Genomic DNA, 17,503 nt, shown 5'->3' with positions numbered 1-17,503 from the left:
TGCTCTGATGAATACACTCTGTCTGTCTACTTGTTCCGGTTGATACTGTCCCCTCTCCCCTCTCACAGATACTCTCTGTCCTACCTTGTCTCTTAGATATACTTTTTCCCCTTTCCTTTCGTAGATAATAAGCTCTGTCTCCTGGGACTTCTCCACCGCGTATTCTGTTTCCCTTTACATTTCCCAAGTAGATGGGTGTCCCCTCAGACTCTTTTGGTCTCATCTGTGTCTCACACTCTGGGCTGCTTGCTCATGGAGAGCCCAGAGCAGCCTTACCACAGCCACCAGCCCCAGCTGTCAGTCCTCTATCCTGAGCGAGTGTGTCAGGCTTGCCTCCCGTCCAGCGCCAGTTCCCAGGCCTGACTCAACAGAGCCTGTGGCAATCTGGCTCATTCCCAGACTTACAGAGGCAGCTGGCCACAGGGCATTTGTCTTTCTCTGTAGGTGGGAGGGTTGGGCCATGGGGTGTACCCTTTCCCAGTAACAACAGATGGAGCCGGCAGATAAACTCTTGCTCTTCTTGAGTCTGTTTTCTAATCTCACGTGGAAGTGGCCTAGTGCCTGCTCCGTCTTGGTTTTTCCTGGGGCCCCAGCCAGCCAAGGTGTTTGTCACTTTCTGCTTGCTTCCCATCTTATTTCCTTTCCCAGAGAAAGTATCTGCCTTACTTACCAAGGTAAAGCTTTAGGCCCTGGCTCTGTATTTCCAATGAACATTAGAATCTCTCAAGTATAGGTTTTTACTTTATTTTTAAAAACAAAACAAAACAAAAATCCCTTTCTCCTTCCTACAAAATAGTTTTTGTGATTTTTTGTTTACTCTGTCTTTCATGGTGCTCCACAGTAGAGGGCGCTGGATAATATTTATTGAATGTACAGTAACTGAAACCATTGGTAGACACCAGGGCAAGTGATGTTACTTTTTATGCCTCCGTTTCCGAAATGGTTGCACAAGAATTTATTAAGGATCCTCTACTTTTAGTATTCTATGTTTTAACAGTCCAAATTTTTTACTTGATGCACTTATTGTGAAATCAAAGAGTATTCTGACTAGATCATGAAAAATGTCTTTAACATTATTACATTGTAAATTCACCTTTTAAGCAAAGGATCCAAATTATTGTCTCAAGAAATAATGAATTCTAAATGATTAAGGGTACAACTAGAGCAAGATTTCATTGACTCGGGGTCCTTCCTGAGATGTCTTTAGTTTTCTAGTTTATTTTGCCTATTAGATATGGTCTTAGGATTTTACAGTTTAGTGGTGATACCCAGCCACAGTTGAAATTCCTACAGTACCTGATATAGGACTTCTACAGCATATAGTTCCACGCTAGGTGACTGCTTTCTCATCTCTTGGAGCCATTCTTCATAGCCATTGATCAACAACAGCCTCTAGGAATGCAAGCAGCTGAAGGAAGACTTACTCGAGACGCCTGGCTTCTCTCTGAAGTTTCAAAGCCCGCGGCGCAGACTGTGGAGCAAAGGCTGCATGGGATTAGAAAGTAGATACACAGTATAATGCACTCAAAACAGAGCCCATGAGTTACCCACAGAAGTGTGTATACGAAGTCACAGGACAAGCATGGTGGTGTAGGCTTTCAATCCCAGCACCTGGAAGGCAAGTGCATGTGGATCGATCTCTATGAGTTCAAGGCCATCCTGGTCTGTAGAGTGAGTTCCAGCCACATAATGAGACTGTCTTTAAAAGCCAAACCAAACCAAACAAACAAACAGAAAAGAAATCACAGTGTCACCACTAAACTGACCTTGACGTTGTTTCCTGGGACATTGTTTGCCTCTGTGCACAGGGAAGCAGTAAATTGGGCAGCTAAACCATACACTTTTTTTTTTCTTTCTTTCTTTCTTTTTTTCTAGACAGGGTTTCTCTGTGTAGCTCTGGCTGTCCTGGAACTCACTCTGTAGATCAGGATGACCTCGAACTCAGAAATCCACCTGCCTCTGCCTCCCAAGTGCTGGGATTAAAGGCATGCGCCACCACTGCCCAACAATCATACATATTTTTAAAAGTGAGATAGAAGCTGGGTGTGGTGGTGCAGGCCATCCCAGTGCTCAGGAGATGAAAACAAGTAGATCTCTGAGCTTGAGGCAAGCCTGGTCTACAAAGTGAGTTCCAGTACAGCCAGAGCTATACAAAACAAAACAAAATCAAACAAAACAACCCTCTGTCTTGAAAGACAACAACAAAAAAATGAGATAGGTTCTTACAGAGAAAGACAGATTAAGGATACATACAGATGAGTATCAGCTACATACATAAGAAACAATACAGACATATCCTTGTTTTCTTGGGAGAGAGAACCTGATTTCCCTTCCCAGCACCCATTTCAGGTGCCTCGCAAAACACTAACTCCAGCTCGAGGAGATCCAACACATTCCTCTGACTTCCTAGGGCACCTGCGTAGATGCGGTATAATAGTCAGAGCTTTCTAAAGTAAGATAACTTATGGAATGAATCTATGTATACAGAAAAGGGATTTATCAGAATGGCTCGTGGGCTGTGGTCCAACTAATCCAACAATGGCTGCGTCTGAATATGGAAGGTCCAAGAACCCAGAAGTTGTTCAGTCCATGAGGCTGGATGACTCAGCTGGTCTTCGGCATACACTAGAGTTCTGCAGAGTAGGCTCTGATGTCAGTGAAGGAACGGACCTGCTAGTGAGGGGGAGGAGTGAGGCTTCCTTCCTCCAGGTCCTCAACATAGGCTTCCAGCAGAAGGTGTGGCCTAAATTAGAGGTGGGTCTTCCCGTCTCAAACAATCTGGATTAAAGGTATGTCTACCCATTTTAAAGATCCAGATTAGAAGTAGATCTTCCGACTTCAAATGATTTAAGCAAAAATCCATCACAAGTATGCTTTGGGAGTTTTAGCTAATTCCAAATGTAGTCAAGTTGACAACCAGAATAGCCATCACATGTGGTATATCTGTGTGTGCATAAATGTGTGTGTGTTTGTGTGTGCATAGACCATGTGCATGAGTAAAAATAAATCTTTTAAGAAATATAGCACCATACTCAGGATATTAACATTGACGTATCTAAGATACCAACCACTGCCAACATGACAAGCCTTTTCCTGCTGCCTTTTTATAGCAAGGCCTACTTCCTTCTCATCACCATTCCATCCACTGACAGGCACTCATCTGCTTTCCATTTCTATAATTTATCATTTGAAAAATGTTATGTAGGTCTGAGGATATAGCTCAATGTTAAAGTGCTTGAGGCATGTGTGAGGCTGAGTTAGCTTTTTGAGATCTCTCTTCTCTTTCCACCGTCTCTCTCCCCTCCCTCCTCCCCCTTCCTCCTCCTCTTTCTCTCTCTCTCTCTCTCTCTCTCTCTCTCTCTCTATCTATCTATCTATCTATCTATCTCTGGAAATAGGATCTCACTATGTAGCCCTGGCTAACCTGGAACTCACTATATAGATAAAGCTAGCCTTGAACACACAATGACTGGCCCACCTCATGAAAGTGCTTGAATTGAAGCTGTGGTTACAATGTTTGGCTACACTGACGTTTTCCATACATCACAACTCTATAGACTCATTGATTGGTAATATGATGGCTAATATTATATTTTAAGTTTAAATTACTGTGCTTAAAAGATCTATAAAACAAAAATAAAGTCTCATAAGTCCCCGTTGCCCAAGGACAATAACTTCCTGGAATGCTGAGGGATGTTCTTGTGATTGAATGGTCTTATATCATTTTAAAGAAATAGTTTTTCAAGTAAGATTACAAAGCGTGTCTTCCACTTCTGTCAACAAGCTTATTTGCCTCTAATTGTACAAAAGCAGGAGGTACGTACCCCTGGAGTTTTGCCTTTCCAGGCCCCTGACTAATGTAAGCTGGTGCTGTACCTTGGGAATCCCAGATCTCAGTTGTACACCTGGGGCCAATATCCAAATAAAGCCTATTCTTTGTTTAAAATTTATTCATGGCCAGACTGATGAATCTCTGAATGACCTCAGACTCCTAACACTGTATACATCAACAGGACTTTCCTTTCCATTGATGACTTCTATAGTACTTCATGTGTCTTAAGTCATTAGTCATTCCTTTATTGAAATAAATTTTGGTTTCCAGTTTATATCTATTATGAATTCATCTTCATTCAAGTTCAGTTTTTGCATAAACATAAACCTTCACTTATCTGGTCACGCAATGCTCGAAAGAACTATCCTCAAATCATGTAAATTCTGGTGATCTCATACTGGCAAGGCAAGACTTTACTGACAGAGCTATCTCCCTAGTCCCTTCTGAATGACCAGTAGGTCTCTGAAGAAATCAAAGATGAATTAAAATACTCTTGGGATTAAATGAAAATCAAAATATCACCAAGCAGAACCTTTGGGCTACAGTTAAGGCAATTCTAAGAAGAGAGTGATGGGTGCATACATTATTAAATTAGCAACTTTCAATTAACCCAAAGTACTTCAAGGTCCAAGAAAAAGCAAAACAGACAAACAAACAAACAAACAAACAAAAAGCAACAACAAAATGAAGAACACACCAAACCTCAAGACATTAGATGACAAGGAACAATAGAAATCAGGACAGAAATGAGTGAAATGGAGATTAAAATAATTCATGGGAAAATAAAGAGGTTGTTTTTAAAAATATGTAATGCTGACAAAAGCCTTAGTCAAAGAGAAGAAAGAAAGGAAGAAAGGAAGAAAGAAAGAGAGAAAGAAAGAAAGACCCAGATTCATAAAATTAGAGATGAGAAGAGGGGAAGTCACTTCAGATATCAATGAAGTAGAAGAGGCTAATTTGGAAACGTATATCCCCCAAACCTAGAAAATCTGGAAGAAATTGATAAATTTCTTGTTTTTTAAAGATTTATTTATTTATTATATGGAAGTACACTGTAGCTGTCTTCAGACACTCCAGAAGAGGGCATCAGATCTCATTACAGATGGTTGTGAGCCACCATGTGGTTGCTGGGATTTGAACTCAGGACCTTCAGAAGAGCAGTCAGCACTATTAACCTCTGAGCCATCTCTCCAGCCCCCCCTTTTGTGTGTGTGTGTGTGTGTGTGTGTGTGTGTGGCTGGACAGACAGCCATGGGTGCTGGGAACCAAACTCTTATATTTTTGGTTGTGAGCCTAGCCTTTAATGGCTGAGCCATCTCTCCAGCCCAATAAATTTCTACACACAAGTGATCTTCCAAAATTAAGTCAAAAGCTACCCTGAAACTGGAGTTACAGACAGTGATAAATCCCCTAGATCCCAGATCTTCTGGAAGAACAGTCAATGCTCTTGATTTCGGAGCCATCTCTTTAGCCCTAAACTGTCTCTCTTAATGAAACCCATCTCCAGGTTTTAAAGGGAAGACTCTCTCCCTTTAAGTCCCTCTTTCATGCTGACTGAAATATAGCATAATGAACCTTTTTAATGTTTATCTATCTCAAATCTCAAAGGTGATTGTAGTGTCAGGCCATTTCTCTTTATAAAACTCATTCCACAAAAGTCATTATATGTCAGCTCCTTTTATGAGCCAGACAACCTGTTAGGGCCTCTTCTTCTCTCTGTCTAACATATTCTTGATGGGTAACTAACTGTGGTGGTTTTTAAATTATTTTAATACCTTACATCTTTTACTCTACTCTCTGCCTAGCTTCTGGTAGGGAGTCTGATGAAATTACTATGTTTGTCCCTTTGTGCTAGATTCTTTTGTGTTGCCGTGACTAAAACATCCAACAGAAGCAACCTAAGAAGAAAAGCTATATTTTGACCCAGCCCAGTTCATAACACTGGAAGTGCACAATGGAAGCTTCACATCAAGCCAGACTAGGAAGCAGATAGCCAGGATAGAAACAAAGCCCAGGCTAGCAAAGCCCAGGCTAGCAAAGCCCAGGCTAGACTCTTCAGTTTTATCCTTTGTAACCTTCTTTCAGTGAGATACCACTTCCTAAGATATTCTTAGTTTCCCAGAAGTGTACCAGCAACTGTAGGCCAAAAATTCAAAATATGAATCTATGAGGGACAGTTTAGATCAAATCATATTATTTTTTGTTCATCCATCCATTATACTCCCTGCTGACTTATTTCAAGATGATCTTTGTCTCTCTGTGTTTCTGTCTCTGTGTCTCTGTCTATCTTTCTCTATCTCTCACATACAAAGTGACACACACAGACATACACACAACTTGAGTATACCATTGGGGGTGTGTATTCATGCATTGCCTAATATTATTTATCAAATATTTCTTCTGTTCCATTTTTTTCTCCTGTTGATAGTCTCACTACATGTTTCCATCTGTCCACTTAGTCTTGGGGCATAGGTTATTAATACCTAAGTCCTTTTGGTTTGAATGGGAATCCAGGTGTTTGGTGAGCCCCTCTAGGAAGAGCCAGGTGTTTAATGAGCCATTCTAGGTTAGTAGAGTTTGATACCTAAACGTTGTCTCTGGCTTTGTGGCAGCATGTGTTATGCCTACCCATCCTTCCATCTTCCCAGCTGTAGCTTGCTGTATACGCTGTGGAGACACCTGCTTCCCAGTCACCAGCGGGAATCTGAGAGACTGTCTGAGTAGGTTTGGAGTCCTTTCTCTTTGTAGTTCCCCTTTCTCTTGGGTTTTGTGCCTGTTTCCAGCCACTGGAACTCACCAAACAACTTTGGCCTGTTTCAGAACACCAGATCTTTAGAGTTAGGACCTATATTGCCAGTTGCTATTGTTACAGGAAGGCCACCAGAGAAGATCACTTAGACACAGTTTATAGCCAACTGAAAGTTTTTATTCTAGCTGGATGTGACTACATTCAGGTATTCAAGACCCACGTGTGGGGGCTGGTGAGATGGCTCAGTGGTTAAGAGCACTGGCTGCTCTTTCAAAGGTCCTGAGTTCAAATCCCAGCAACCACATCATGCCTGTCAACCATCCGTAATGAGACCTGACGCCCTCTTCTGAAGTGTCTGAAGACAGTTACAGTGTACTTACATATAATAAATAAATAAATCTTTAAAAAAAAAAAAAAAAAAAAAACTTTAGGGCTGGTGAGATGGCTCAGCGGGTAAGAGCACTGACTGCTCTTCCGAAGGTCCTGAGTTCAGATCCCAGCAACCACATGGTGCCTCACAACCACCCGTAATGAGATCTGACGCCCTCTTCTGGTGCGTCTGAAGACAGCTACCGTGAAGAGCGGCCGGAAGCGAGCGTGGCCAGAGCTAGAGGGGCCGGCAGAGGTCCTGAGTTCAGTTCCCAGCAGGCACACACGTGATGGCTCACAGCCATCTGTACAGCTACAGTGTACTCATACACATTAAATAAATCGTTAAAAAAAAAAAAAAGACCCACGTGTAGCACCAAGTATTAAGAAGCTTTTAAAGACATAACACACATTCAGTTATCTCACTTGGCAGCTGCAGGGGAAGGGTTTTACACAAGCAGTCAGTTTAACAGAAGCTAAGACAAGCACTTAGCTGGAGTGAGAGGTTTCTTCAAACAGGTAATTTATCAAGAAGCTAAGATGAGTAAACTGGAACATCTTGCTTTCAGGTTCCCAGAATAGAGTTGGGTAATTTCCCACAGGGTTTTCCATTAAAGAGATCAAATTTTAGTCAAAACTAAAATGGCTTCAGCAAGAATCCAAGATGGAGGAATACTAGATAGAGGATGACCTGTCCGGCTGAGTCACAATTATAACCTTCCCCTCAAAGTCTGATGATACCTCAAACTGGTAATCTTGGCTTTTCTGCTGGAATTTTAGTTGACAGGCATACAGATAGAGAATGCCCTTAGGCTTGTCTAAATATGAATCTTAACTGCTACAAATCCTTTTGTTCGAGGGATGTGACCCTTTCCCATTCTCTTTGCTATTGATCACTTTACAGGGCCTTCAAATAGACCATCTTAGGCTACTCTGGAACCTGAACTTAAGAAGCCACTCCTGACATTTTTTTTTGATGTTAACAGTATAGACATTACCATGTATCTCCTTCGGCCTCTAGTAGTCACTGTATCATATGCCTACTGTCTGTTTTAAAGAGGCCATTAATATTTTCCTCCTGAGAGCAGTCAGGAAGGTGAGCCATAATTTTCTATTTTAAACCTTTGTATTTGATTTAGGATTTTCTACAAATAAAGCAGAAATTTGCCCATACTTCATTTTGGCCTGTTTCCCCAGGTTAGAATAATATTAAGAGACGTGATTCTGATTTCCACCTTTATTCCCAGAGGTGATAACTGAAGCAAGAACTCTGCCAGCCTCCTCTTCCGTGGTCTTTTGTGATAACAGTAGCAGGTGCTGGCATTAGTAAGCTAGAAAGAAGTGACTCACTTCTGGTACTCACCCCCCTGTGCAACACCATGATAAGTCATAACAATCATGTGCCCTGAGTTGGAACGCCCAAACCTCTGCTGTTGCCTGTGGGCAGGACATGGCAGTGGGTGGCTCCTATTCTGAGGCCTCTTTGGGGGTGGGGTTGGATTCAGAGTTTTATCGTCACAAAGCCTGTGCCATTTCTGAGTGTGAGTGGGTTTATAGCACGGGGAGTGGGGATGATTTGCTCTTTCTGCCCCCTTGATCTGCTCTGAGTCAGAGAGACTCCTGACATTAGCCCAGCTCTGCACACAGCCTAATTGCCATGGCTCTTCATCATCTGCATTGTCCTTTTCAGATTGCTAAGTAGCAGGATTCTCAGCCTGAATGCTGAAATTCGTGTGTCAGGTGAGACTTACTCTGCGGAGGCCACGGAGAAAGAAGTGCAATGAGAAAAGCAGTCCTCTTTTTTTATTTTTTTAATATTTGTTTACATAATGCAGAGACGGGGCTCTTGAGAATATGCGGATGTTTCATTTTGCCAGGGGCATGTCTTACGTGGCGCTGATTGGCCTCTGGACGGCTAGTAATGTGCGGAGGTAAAGTGTCCGTGTCCCGCTGGAAAGAATCCAGCGGCTTATTGTAAGGATGGTAAAATGACTGTCTCTACTTTGCTAGCTCCTATTTTCATTGCTCATCTGATTACACTTTCTAGTTTGTGTGGAAGACGAAAAGCCCTTGAGCACTGGAGAAGCCAGGAAAGCTCAACACACATCGTGCCTCTTCTGTGGGACGAGGGGTGTTGCTGCTCTTCCTGGTCGTAAAAACGTAGTTTTAGGACCTGGTGATTCTTTGTTCGTCTCTCCAGAACTGACTTATCTCACACTCTTTCCCCTTAAACCTTGAGCCATTACTGGCCACGAAACCCATCCTTATGAGTGATATCCCTGTGTAACGGCTACTGTGTCATCTTAGGACCAGGATCGATCCTGACACCCACAGGCGTTATGTTACAGTCAAACTCTGTAGATCCTGAATCTTGGACGCCATCTCTGAGTCAACAGTCCTCATTCTTGTGCAGGGGGTGAGGGGGGGGGGAAGCCAGCTGCACTTTGTACATCTCAATGTAAACATGTCTTAAATTGTTGTGCACTTGGGACTGAGTTAATCGTTATCTGAATACTCCCTCCACCCCAAATTATGCTGTGCTTAAAAATGGCTAAAGTAAAATGACCTGGGCCAGACTCCAGTGGTCCAACACTGGTTGCAATAAAATAAGGCGGAACTGAGGTTTTTTCCCTGCCTGATGTAAAACCTGCGGGAGAATCACCAGAAGTTTGGCTGTCTCTGGACTACCCGCTCTGTCTGCTCTTTGACCCGCCCTGTCTATGACTATCCTAGCCCTGGCATTTGCCTCTCCTGGCTGCCAGTGGTCTCTCCTCCCTCTCTGCTGATACGAAGACCACAACAGAAACTCTTAAAACCTGGCTTTCCTTTAAAAAAAAAGATTTTCCTGCCCTGATGAGGGAGATACATCTATTCATCCGTTTGGTGGTTGTTTACCGAGCCTCAAAGCACTACCAGGGATCACTGACGTCCAGGAACGGATGTTCTGGGAAGCATGATGGCTGACCCAGTACAAAACAGCCATGCAGCATATGCTTTCACCTGGACCTAGCGAGTGCTAGAAGAGCACACTGGAGCACCTAACATAAACATCTGAGAACCAAATAAGGTTTCTGGGAGATAGCTCAGGCCTAAGGGTGCTTGTGAAGAGAGAGGGCTCAAGTGGGAGAAGCAGTCTCCACTATTCCTGTGACTGATGCCTGTCCAGAAGCGAGCAAAAACTAATTGAAGAGATCGACGTGAATCTTCCCTAATGTAAAAAGTAACAAATTATGTACATATGTCCTCTTAATGAAGAATCTGTTTTACCCATAAAATGCACTCCCCCCAAAATCTTATATTACCAATTATAATGCCTCCTACACAGCAATCTATAACACAGGGACAGCAGTCACACATTTATAAACTCTAAAGCTGATCACTGCTAACAAAGGGGTATACCACTTTTATTCTCTTTCTTTCCCTCTCCCCCTCCCTCCCCCTCTTCCTCCCCCAAGTGTATGTGTGTGCCTGTGTGTGTGCTTGTGTGTGTGTGCGCGCCTGTGTGTATGTGCTTGTGTGTGTGTGTGACAGAGAGATAAATAGGTCATGAAACTAGAAGAGAATCATGAAAAGGGAGGAGGAAACTTCACAGAAGAGGAGGACTATTTGAAGAGAGGAAGGGAGCTAACAAGAGAGGCGGGATGAGTCGGGAGAGCAGGGGGAGAAGACAAGGGATAAAAATAAAGTATAATTGTGTGTGTGTGTGTGTATGTCTAAAAACACCACAATAAAATCCATTACTTTGAAGGCTAACTTTAAATTTTTTTATTTTATATTTTTAGATTTATTTATTTATTATATACGTACACTGTAGCTGTCTTCAGACACACCAGAAGAGAGCATCAGATCTCATTACAGATGGCTATGAACCACCATGTGGTTGCTGGGATTTGAACTCATGACCTCTGGAAGAGCAGTCAATGCTCTTAACCACTGAGCCATCTCTCCAGCCCCCGAAGGCTAACGTTAAAAATAAATAAAATAGCCTGGCGGTGGTGGAGCACGCCTTTAGTCCCAGCACTTGGGAGGCAGAGGCAGGTGGATTTCTGAGTTCGAGGCCAGCCTGGTCTACAGAGTGAGTTCCAGGACAGCCAAGGCTACACAGAGAAACCCTGTCTCAAAAAACAAAAACAAAAAACAAACAAACAAACAAACAAAAATAAATAAAATAAAATCACCCAGAACAACAAGAAGATATATGTGATATAAATATATCTCATATATATTTATATTATATATATCTATATGATATATATCTTATGAAAGGAGTCTTATGTAATACCACTGGCTCTTAAATTTTAATAGACTATAAGCATCTTTCCACGCCGGTCACATGACACGTTTATTGAATGAGTTCCATGTTGTGAGGCACTGGGTACTAACAAATGTCTGTGAACTAGTGTCTTAGAAAGGCCTGGAAGCTGTGCAGCAACATCTTTCCAGCTTTTGAATTTTTGTGCCTCGTATTTTCTCGTTTTATCGATAGGAGTCTTAGCATGTAATGTTGGCTGGACTTGAACTCAAAATCCTCATGCCCCAGTTTTCTGTGTGCTGGGGTTATGGTCCGTGCCATGCTCAGGCCTCGCCTTTTCTTTTATTCTTTTTTTTTCTTTTTCTTCCAGTAGTTTATTTGTTTATTCATTTTACATCCCGATTCTCCCACACCCCCTCATCCCTCTCTCCTCCTAGTCCTGCCCTCACAAACCCCTGCCCCACTATCCCCTCCCTCCTAGTCCTGCCCTCACAAACCCCTTCCCCACTACCCCTCCCTCCTAGTCCTGCCCTCACAAATTCCTGCCCCACTATCCCCTCCCTCCTAGTCCTGCCCTCACCAACCCCTCCCCCACTACTCCCTCCCCCTGAGGAGAAGCGGAAGCCCCCACACTGCTCTGCGACATCCAGTCCCAGCAGGACTAAGAGCATCCTCTCCCACTGAGACCCAAGCAGTTATGGGAAGGGGGTCCAGTGGCATCCTTCTTTTAGATGATACAATAAAAGAGAAGGCTTTCTTAAAAGTATGAAAGAAATTCAATTGCAAAAGAAGGGAAAAGCATTATGAATTTTTATAAAGGAATTTAACATTTTCAGTGTACACATCTATGATAATATCATTTGATGGCATTTTTAAATCAAACTTTGGGAAGTAATATAAGGAGCTATGGGTTTTAGAATTAATAAAAAACATATTAATATTAACATATTAATTAGATGTTTAATTTTAAAATGTTTTCTTAAATCTTTTTTACCTTTAAATGCAGCATAGTTTAATTAAATGGGAATGGCTTTTATGATTTACATGGATGACAGTTTAGGATGAGGGGCTGTGCTGAGCTCTCTCTCTGCCTCACAGCAAGTTGGCTATTCTCTCACAGCCCTGCTATTGCTGATTTGCTGGTTACAGTACACCCCAAGGGCATTGTTCTTTAGTACAGAGACACAGTAGCACTCCCTGACTGCCTGGGCAGAAGCCCACACCATAAAAGGACCAGCTGGCCGAATGTCTGTGTGTGGACCTGCTCTGTTTACTGCCCTAGCCTCTGGCTGTACCGGACTTAATTGCATAAACTCCTACTTCTGCCTCTTCCCTATATGCTGCCTTCTTCCCTGCCCCGGTCACCACCATCCTGTAGAAACATTCTGGTGGCCCTATGGAAATGTCACCTCCCCTCTGCCATTTCACTTGACTCTGTCGACCCTGCGGAGGGAATGATGGTGTCTGCAAAGGGTCTCTTGGTATCTGAAGATCTCCTTGCTCCAGGGTACATTCGCCACTCCCTTAGGGGTAAAGTTACTGGAGTTCCTTCTAGACCTTTCTCTTTATACTGGGACCCTTCAAGGATTCACCAAGACTTGGGCTCAACCAACAACAGTTCTCTGCCAGAAGGCTTCCCGTTCTTGTAGGCATCTCCTAGAGCCCTTGGGATGGGAACTTTCCAAACTTTTTCAGTAGGACAGCTTGCCCTTCTAGCTTGTTGCTGTCCTGCTTGGCAACTTGTAATCATATTTCTTAGAAAACGCAGGGGAAAATAGTTTCCTTTCACGTTAGGTTATTCAAGGCATTTTAAACTACGTTCTTGTCAAATTGCTAATGATCATTAGAATGAACATGGAAGCGATTATTCTGTAGCCTCACGATTTCTATTCTCTGTTAGAAGATCACAAGAATCTCTCCAAAGTCACCGGGATTGAATGGGCTCATTGGGGCTGAGAACATTGAGGCTGTTTAAAACCATTTCATCCCTAAAATTGTAATATGTATCTATCTATATGTGTGTGTGTGTATATAGGTACACAAATATCTGCAGGCAACATGTATGTTCACACACGTATGTTCATGCATGTGGAAGTCAGAAGTCAGCCTAGAGTGTTGTCCCTCAGAAAACATCTGTTGGGGCTAGAGAGATGGCTTAGCGGTTAAGATGGCTTAGCGGTTAAGAGCACTGCACCAGCTGCTCTTCTAAAGGTCATTGTTGTGATCATAAAAAGAGAAAGAGCTATAAGAATATGTTCTGGCCGGATGGTGCACGCCTTTAATTCCAGCATCTGGGAGGCAGAGGCAGGTGGATTTCTGAGTTTGAGGCCAGCCTGGTCTACAGAGTGAGTTCCAGGACAGCCAGGGCTACACAGAGAAACCGTCTCAGAAAAAACAAAACAAAACAAAACAAAAAACCCAACAACAACAAAAAGAATATGTTCTTGCAAGGTGTGGGGGAAGGGGCCCATGCTGAGGCATCCCTTCCCCCAAGGGACCAGACACTCGCCAGTATAGTATAAAATAGAGTTTATTTAGGGCATGGGGAGGGGAGTTAAGAGGGTAGCAGAGGCAGAGAAAGGCAGAGAAAAGGAAAGAGTAGAGAAGTAGGGGCCGGCCATGACCATGTGGAGAGAGTGGGGAAGGGAATGGGGAGAGAGGGGGAGCAAGAGGGTAAGAAGTGAGGTGGAGAAGCAGGAGTAAGAGAGAGAGGAGGGGGCAAGCAGCCCCTTTTATAGGGCCAGGTCTACCTGGCCATTGCCAGGTAACCATGGGGAGGAGATACCTGGCTGCTGCCAGGTATCTGTGGGGGTGGAGTTTATACAGAATGCTAACATTCCCCCATTTGGGTTTAGTTAAGAAAAAAAAATTAGAAGAGGTGATGGCAAAGCAGGAATAGGGTTGTTGTGATATCTGGCTGCTTCCTGCTGACATTGGGGTGACATGTCTCTGGAGAACCTAGAGGAATGGGTATGGTGGATGTTTGTCCAGTCTTAGGAGAGTTGGCTGTCTCCTTGCTGTCCAGGGCCTGTGGAACCATCTGAGGATAGGTCAGAAGGACAGGTCCAGTAAGAAGCGTCTCTCACAGGAGATGGAGCATCTGAAGGTGGCTTCTCTGGAGCTGTCCTGGATATAGTTAAGTGCCTGGACTTGATAAGATGTTGAAACACATTATTACAGGTAGAGAATAAGATTAAGTACAGTTGGGAGAAAGAAATTTTTTTCTTAAGATGTACATTTGAAACTCAGAGGAATCTTACCCTTTAGAATAGGTAGTAAGTGGGAACTTTGGGCAGATGTACTTATCTGGATGGAGTCTATTTGGTTCATGAGAGGTAGATCTGAGTGGATTTTCTGTAGCTTATAAGTTTGTAAAAGAGATAACATGAATTAGCAACATGAGCAGTCTTTAAGATGAGCCTTTTGTGAAGCAGAAAGAACAAGATTTAAAAAGTTGAATCGTATAGTGGAATGTTTTATTAGAGTTAGGCAAGTCTATAGGAACTCAGATAATGTTAGGACAGTGGCATAGCAAGAAGAGGAAACATGAAGCATTTAATTAATGGAAACATAGTTTAGGTAAGGAAATAACAGGTTATATCTGTGAAAGCTTTCTGCTAGCTGTCAATGTAGTCAGAAGTCTGAGAAATAAACAAAAATCTAGAGGTTATATACCATTATATATTATTTTAAAAATGACAGAGTCCACTAGCCAGCAGTTCTCTGTGGTCTCCATGGTGACGTGGACTGTCAGTCTGGGTTCCAAGAGCAGAAGATGCAGAGCTTTTTCTCTGTGGAATGGATACGTGTGACATGAGAAGTGGCTTACCTTTATTTTAGCCAAGCCATTTGACTCAAGAGGATCCAGTTTGCCCACTGCGTATTTCAGTGATTGTCATATCACAATCCAGGCGGCATCCTGTAGCTGCGTCCACATCTTCTGAGACCTCGTGGGAGAAACTTTAGAGGCTTTTGGGAATTCTTTCTGTTATAAACTTAATAGTTAACAAACTTCTGACAAAACTGAGCACTATATAGATTGGTTATAACTAAATAGAATTTAATAGCAGTAGTCAAGACAGGATAGGACTGAGAATCTTAAGTAACTCTGGCACGTTGTGTAGGTAGAGAAAAGTACATTGTTGTATCAGCAAAGAGACATTTGGCTAGAACCAGAATAAGAGAGCTGGTAGCAGTGGCATAAAATCATGGTGACAGAAAATGAGTTTGTCCAGTTCAGGTCTGTGACACAAACTGAGCACACAGGCCTTGAGAACAGGGCAAGGGTGTGGGATCGTGGATAGGTAAATGCTTGGGCCTAGGGGACTTTTTCCATTTACTAGACGGCTGGCAGCATGTGTGAAGATCCCTTAAAATAGTTGGACCTAGGATACCATTGCATGACCATTTTGAACTCCCGTCTAATTGATACTTAATCAGATCTTATTGCAGATATATATTAATTTTGATGCCTTCAAGTCAGGCATTAGCTTTAAAGATTTGAGATTTTCCAGGAGACATCCCAGTGGGGTGCCTGGAGGTACGGTGGAAGAAATTCTGACATCCACTGGCAGGTAATTGGACTATTCGTACCAGTGTCCTGAGAACAGTCCAAAACCCCAAAGAAATCAGCCAGGCTAGTGGCCCAAGTCGTCACAAGGGCCCCCTAGTGTCTACCCAGCAGGCCCTGGGCCTGCAGTGGAAAGCAACTCACCCTGGTACTGAGGGTTTGGTTCAGCTGCAAGAGCCCAGACGGGGAAGGGAACGAAGAGCTGCTTTCAAGGGAAAGGACAGCCAATGGCAGAAGTCCTAAGACGTAAGTCAGCTGGGAGGCATGATTGTAAACCCCGTGGTTCCCAGAGAAGGCTGGCCAGGCCTTATCTGGAAAGCTGGAGGTCCTCCCCTTGACTGATCTTAAGAATTAGTATGCCGGTGTCTGTGCAAGAATTATACCCGACTGGTAAATAGAAAACGTGAAACTAGCCAGGTGGTGGTGGCACATGCCTTTAATCCCAGCACTTGGGAGGCAGAGGCAGGCGGATTTCTGAGTTCGAGGCCAGCCTGGTCTACAGAGTGAGTTTCAGGGCAGCCAGGGCTACACAGAGAAACCCTGTCTCGAAAAAAAAAAAGCCCCCCCCCCCAAAAAAAGAAAAGAAAACGTGAAACTCAATGGGTAGGTGTGGACCCATTTGATTATGTCAAATCTAACAGACAGGGCCTCTGGCAGGACCTAAGGGGCAGGGCCTCAGTTTTCAGGCTGAGAACCAGGAGCAGAGCTAAGGAGCAGAGAGGGGAGGGCACCAAGTAAAAGAACAGGACAATTAGGCAAATATAGCCTGACTCCAGCCAGTCCTGAGGCTGAAGCGGCTTTAATTTTTCCAGCCAGCTTTTCTACCATTCTAGGTACTAGCTGAGAATAGGGTCAGTTCTTAGATCAAAGACAAAGTGACTAAACAGGGCAATGAACAAAGAGATCACACCAGGTAGTAATCAAACAACACAATAAACAAAGCCCCCACGTCACTGGGTCTGGGGACTTACCAGGATTACCAAGGCAAAAGGGAAGTCACACATTCCTTGCTGTGTTCACCTTGATCCTTGTAGCTCTTCAAGGATTCTTCCGGTGGTGGAGAAGGTCTTTGATCAGAAGGAGCAGAGCACAGACTGGATGGTCGTGTCATTGGCCCTAAAAAGGCCATGGCTATGAAGAAGGATCCTGTGAAGAAAATCTTTGTGGGAGGGAGGTCGAAACCCTGAAGCCGCAGAGGAAACGATCAGAGAATACTTCGGCCAGTTTGGGGAGATTGAGGCCATTGAGCTTCCAACAGACCCTGTGAAGAAGGTTCTGGAGAAAAAAAAAATATCATACCGTCAGTGGATGCAAGTGTGAAATCAAGGTTGCCTAGCCCAAAGAGGTGTATCAGCAACAGCAGTATGGCTCTGGGGGCAGAGGAAATCGCAATCGAGGGAACCGAGGCACTGGTGGAGGTCAGAGTCAGAATTGGGACCAGGGCTACAGCTACCAGGAAGGCTACCGGACGGGCTACGGCGGCTACGACTACTCGCCGTACGACTACTCGCCGTACAACTTTACGGCTATGGCCCCGGCTACGACTACAGTCAGGGTAGTACAAATTACGGAAAGAGCCAGCGACGTGGTGGTCATCATACTGAGAGGCAGCAGAGGCGGCCGAGTGACGACCGCACATGCTTTGTTTGGACGCGGAGTGAACACAGTTACGTACCAAATTTAACTTGACAAACTTTTACGGCCTGTCCCATGCGCATCTTATTTAAAATT

At 43.6% G+C, this 17,503-nt stretch overlaps 1 long non-coding RNA gene across 3 annotated transcripts; it reads right to left on the bottom strand.

Annotated features, from left to right (window-relative positions):
• Window positions 1-14,004: 14,004 nt before the first annotated feature.
• Window positions 14,005-17,246, bottom strand: LOC116087725. 3 transcript variants are annotated; one of them, XR_004117587.1, is made up of 4 exons: window positions 17,072-17,246; window positions 16,744-16,918; window positions 15,032-15,197; window positions 14,005-14,351 (listed from the first exon to the last, which is right to left on the bottom strand). It is a non-coding gene; the product is annotated as an uncharacterized LOC116087725 (long non-coding RNA). The 3 variants fall into 3 exon arrangements; XR_004117588.1 differs by having other exon boundaries at window positions 15,032-15,162; XR_004117589.1 differs by having other exon boundaries at window positions 15,032-15,149.
• Between the last annotated feature and the right edge of the window lie 257 nt (window positions 17,247-17,503).

This window comes from Mastomys coucha, unplaced genomic scaffold (assembly GCF_008632895.1).
Source record: "Mastomys coucha isolate ucsf_1 unplaced genomic scaffold, UCSF_Mcou_1 pScaffold13, whole genome shotgun sequence".
In the NCBI taxonomy this organism is placed as follows: domain Eukaryota; kingdom Metazoa; phylum Chordata; class Mammalia; order Rodentia; family Muridae; genus Mastomys; species Mastomys coucha.
Note: the sequence above shows the minus strand (reverse complement) of the source record. Positions and strands in the feature narration are given on the sequence as shown.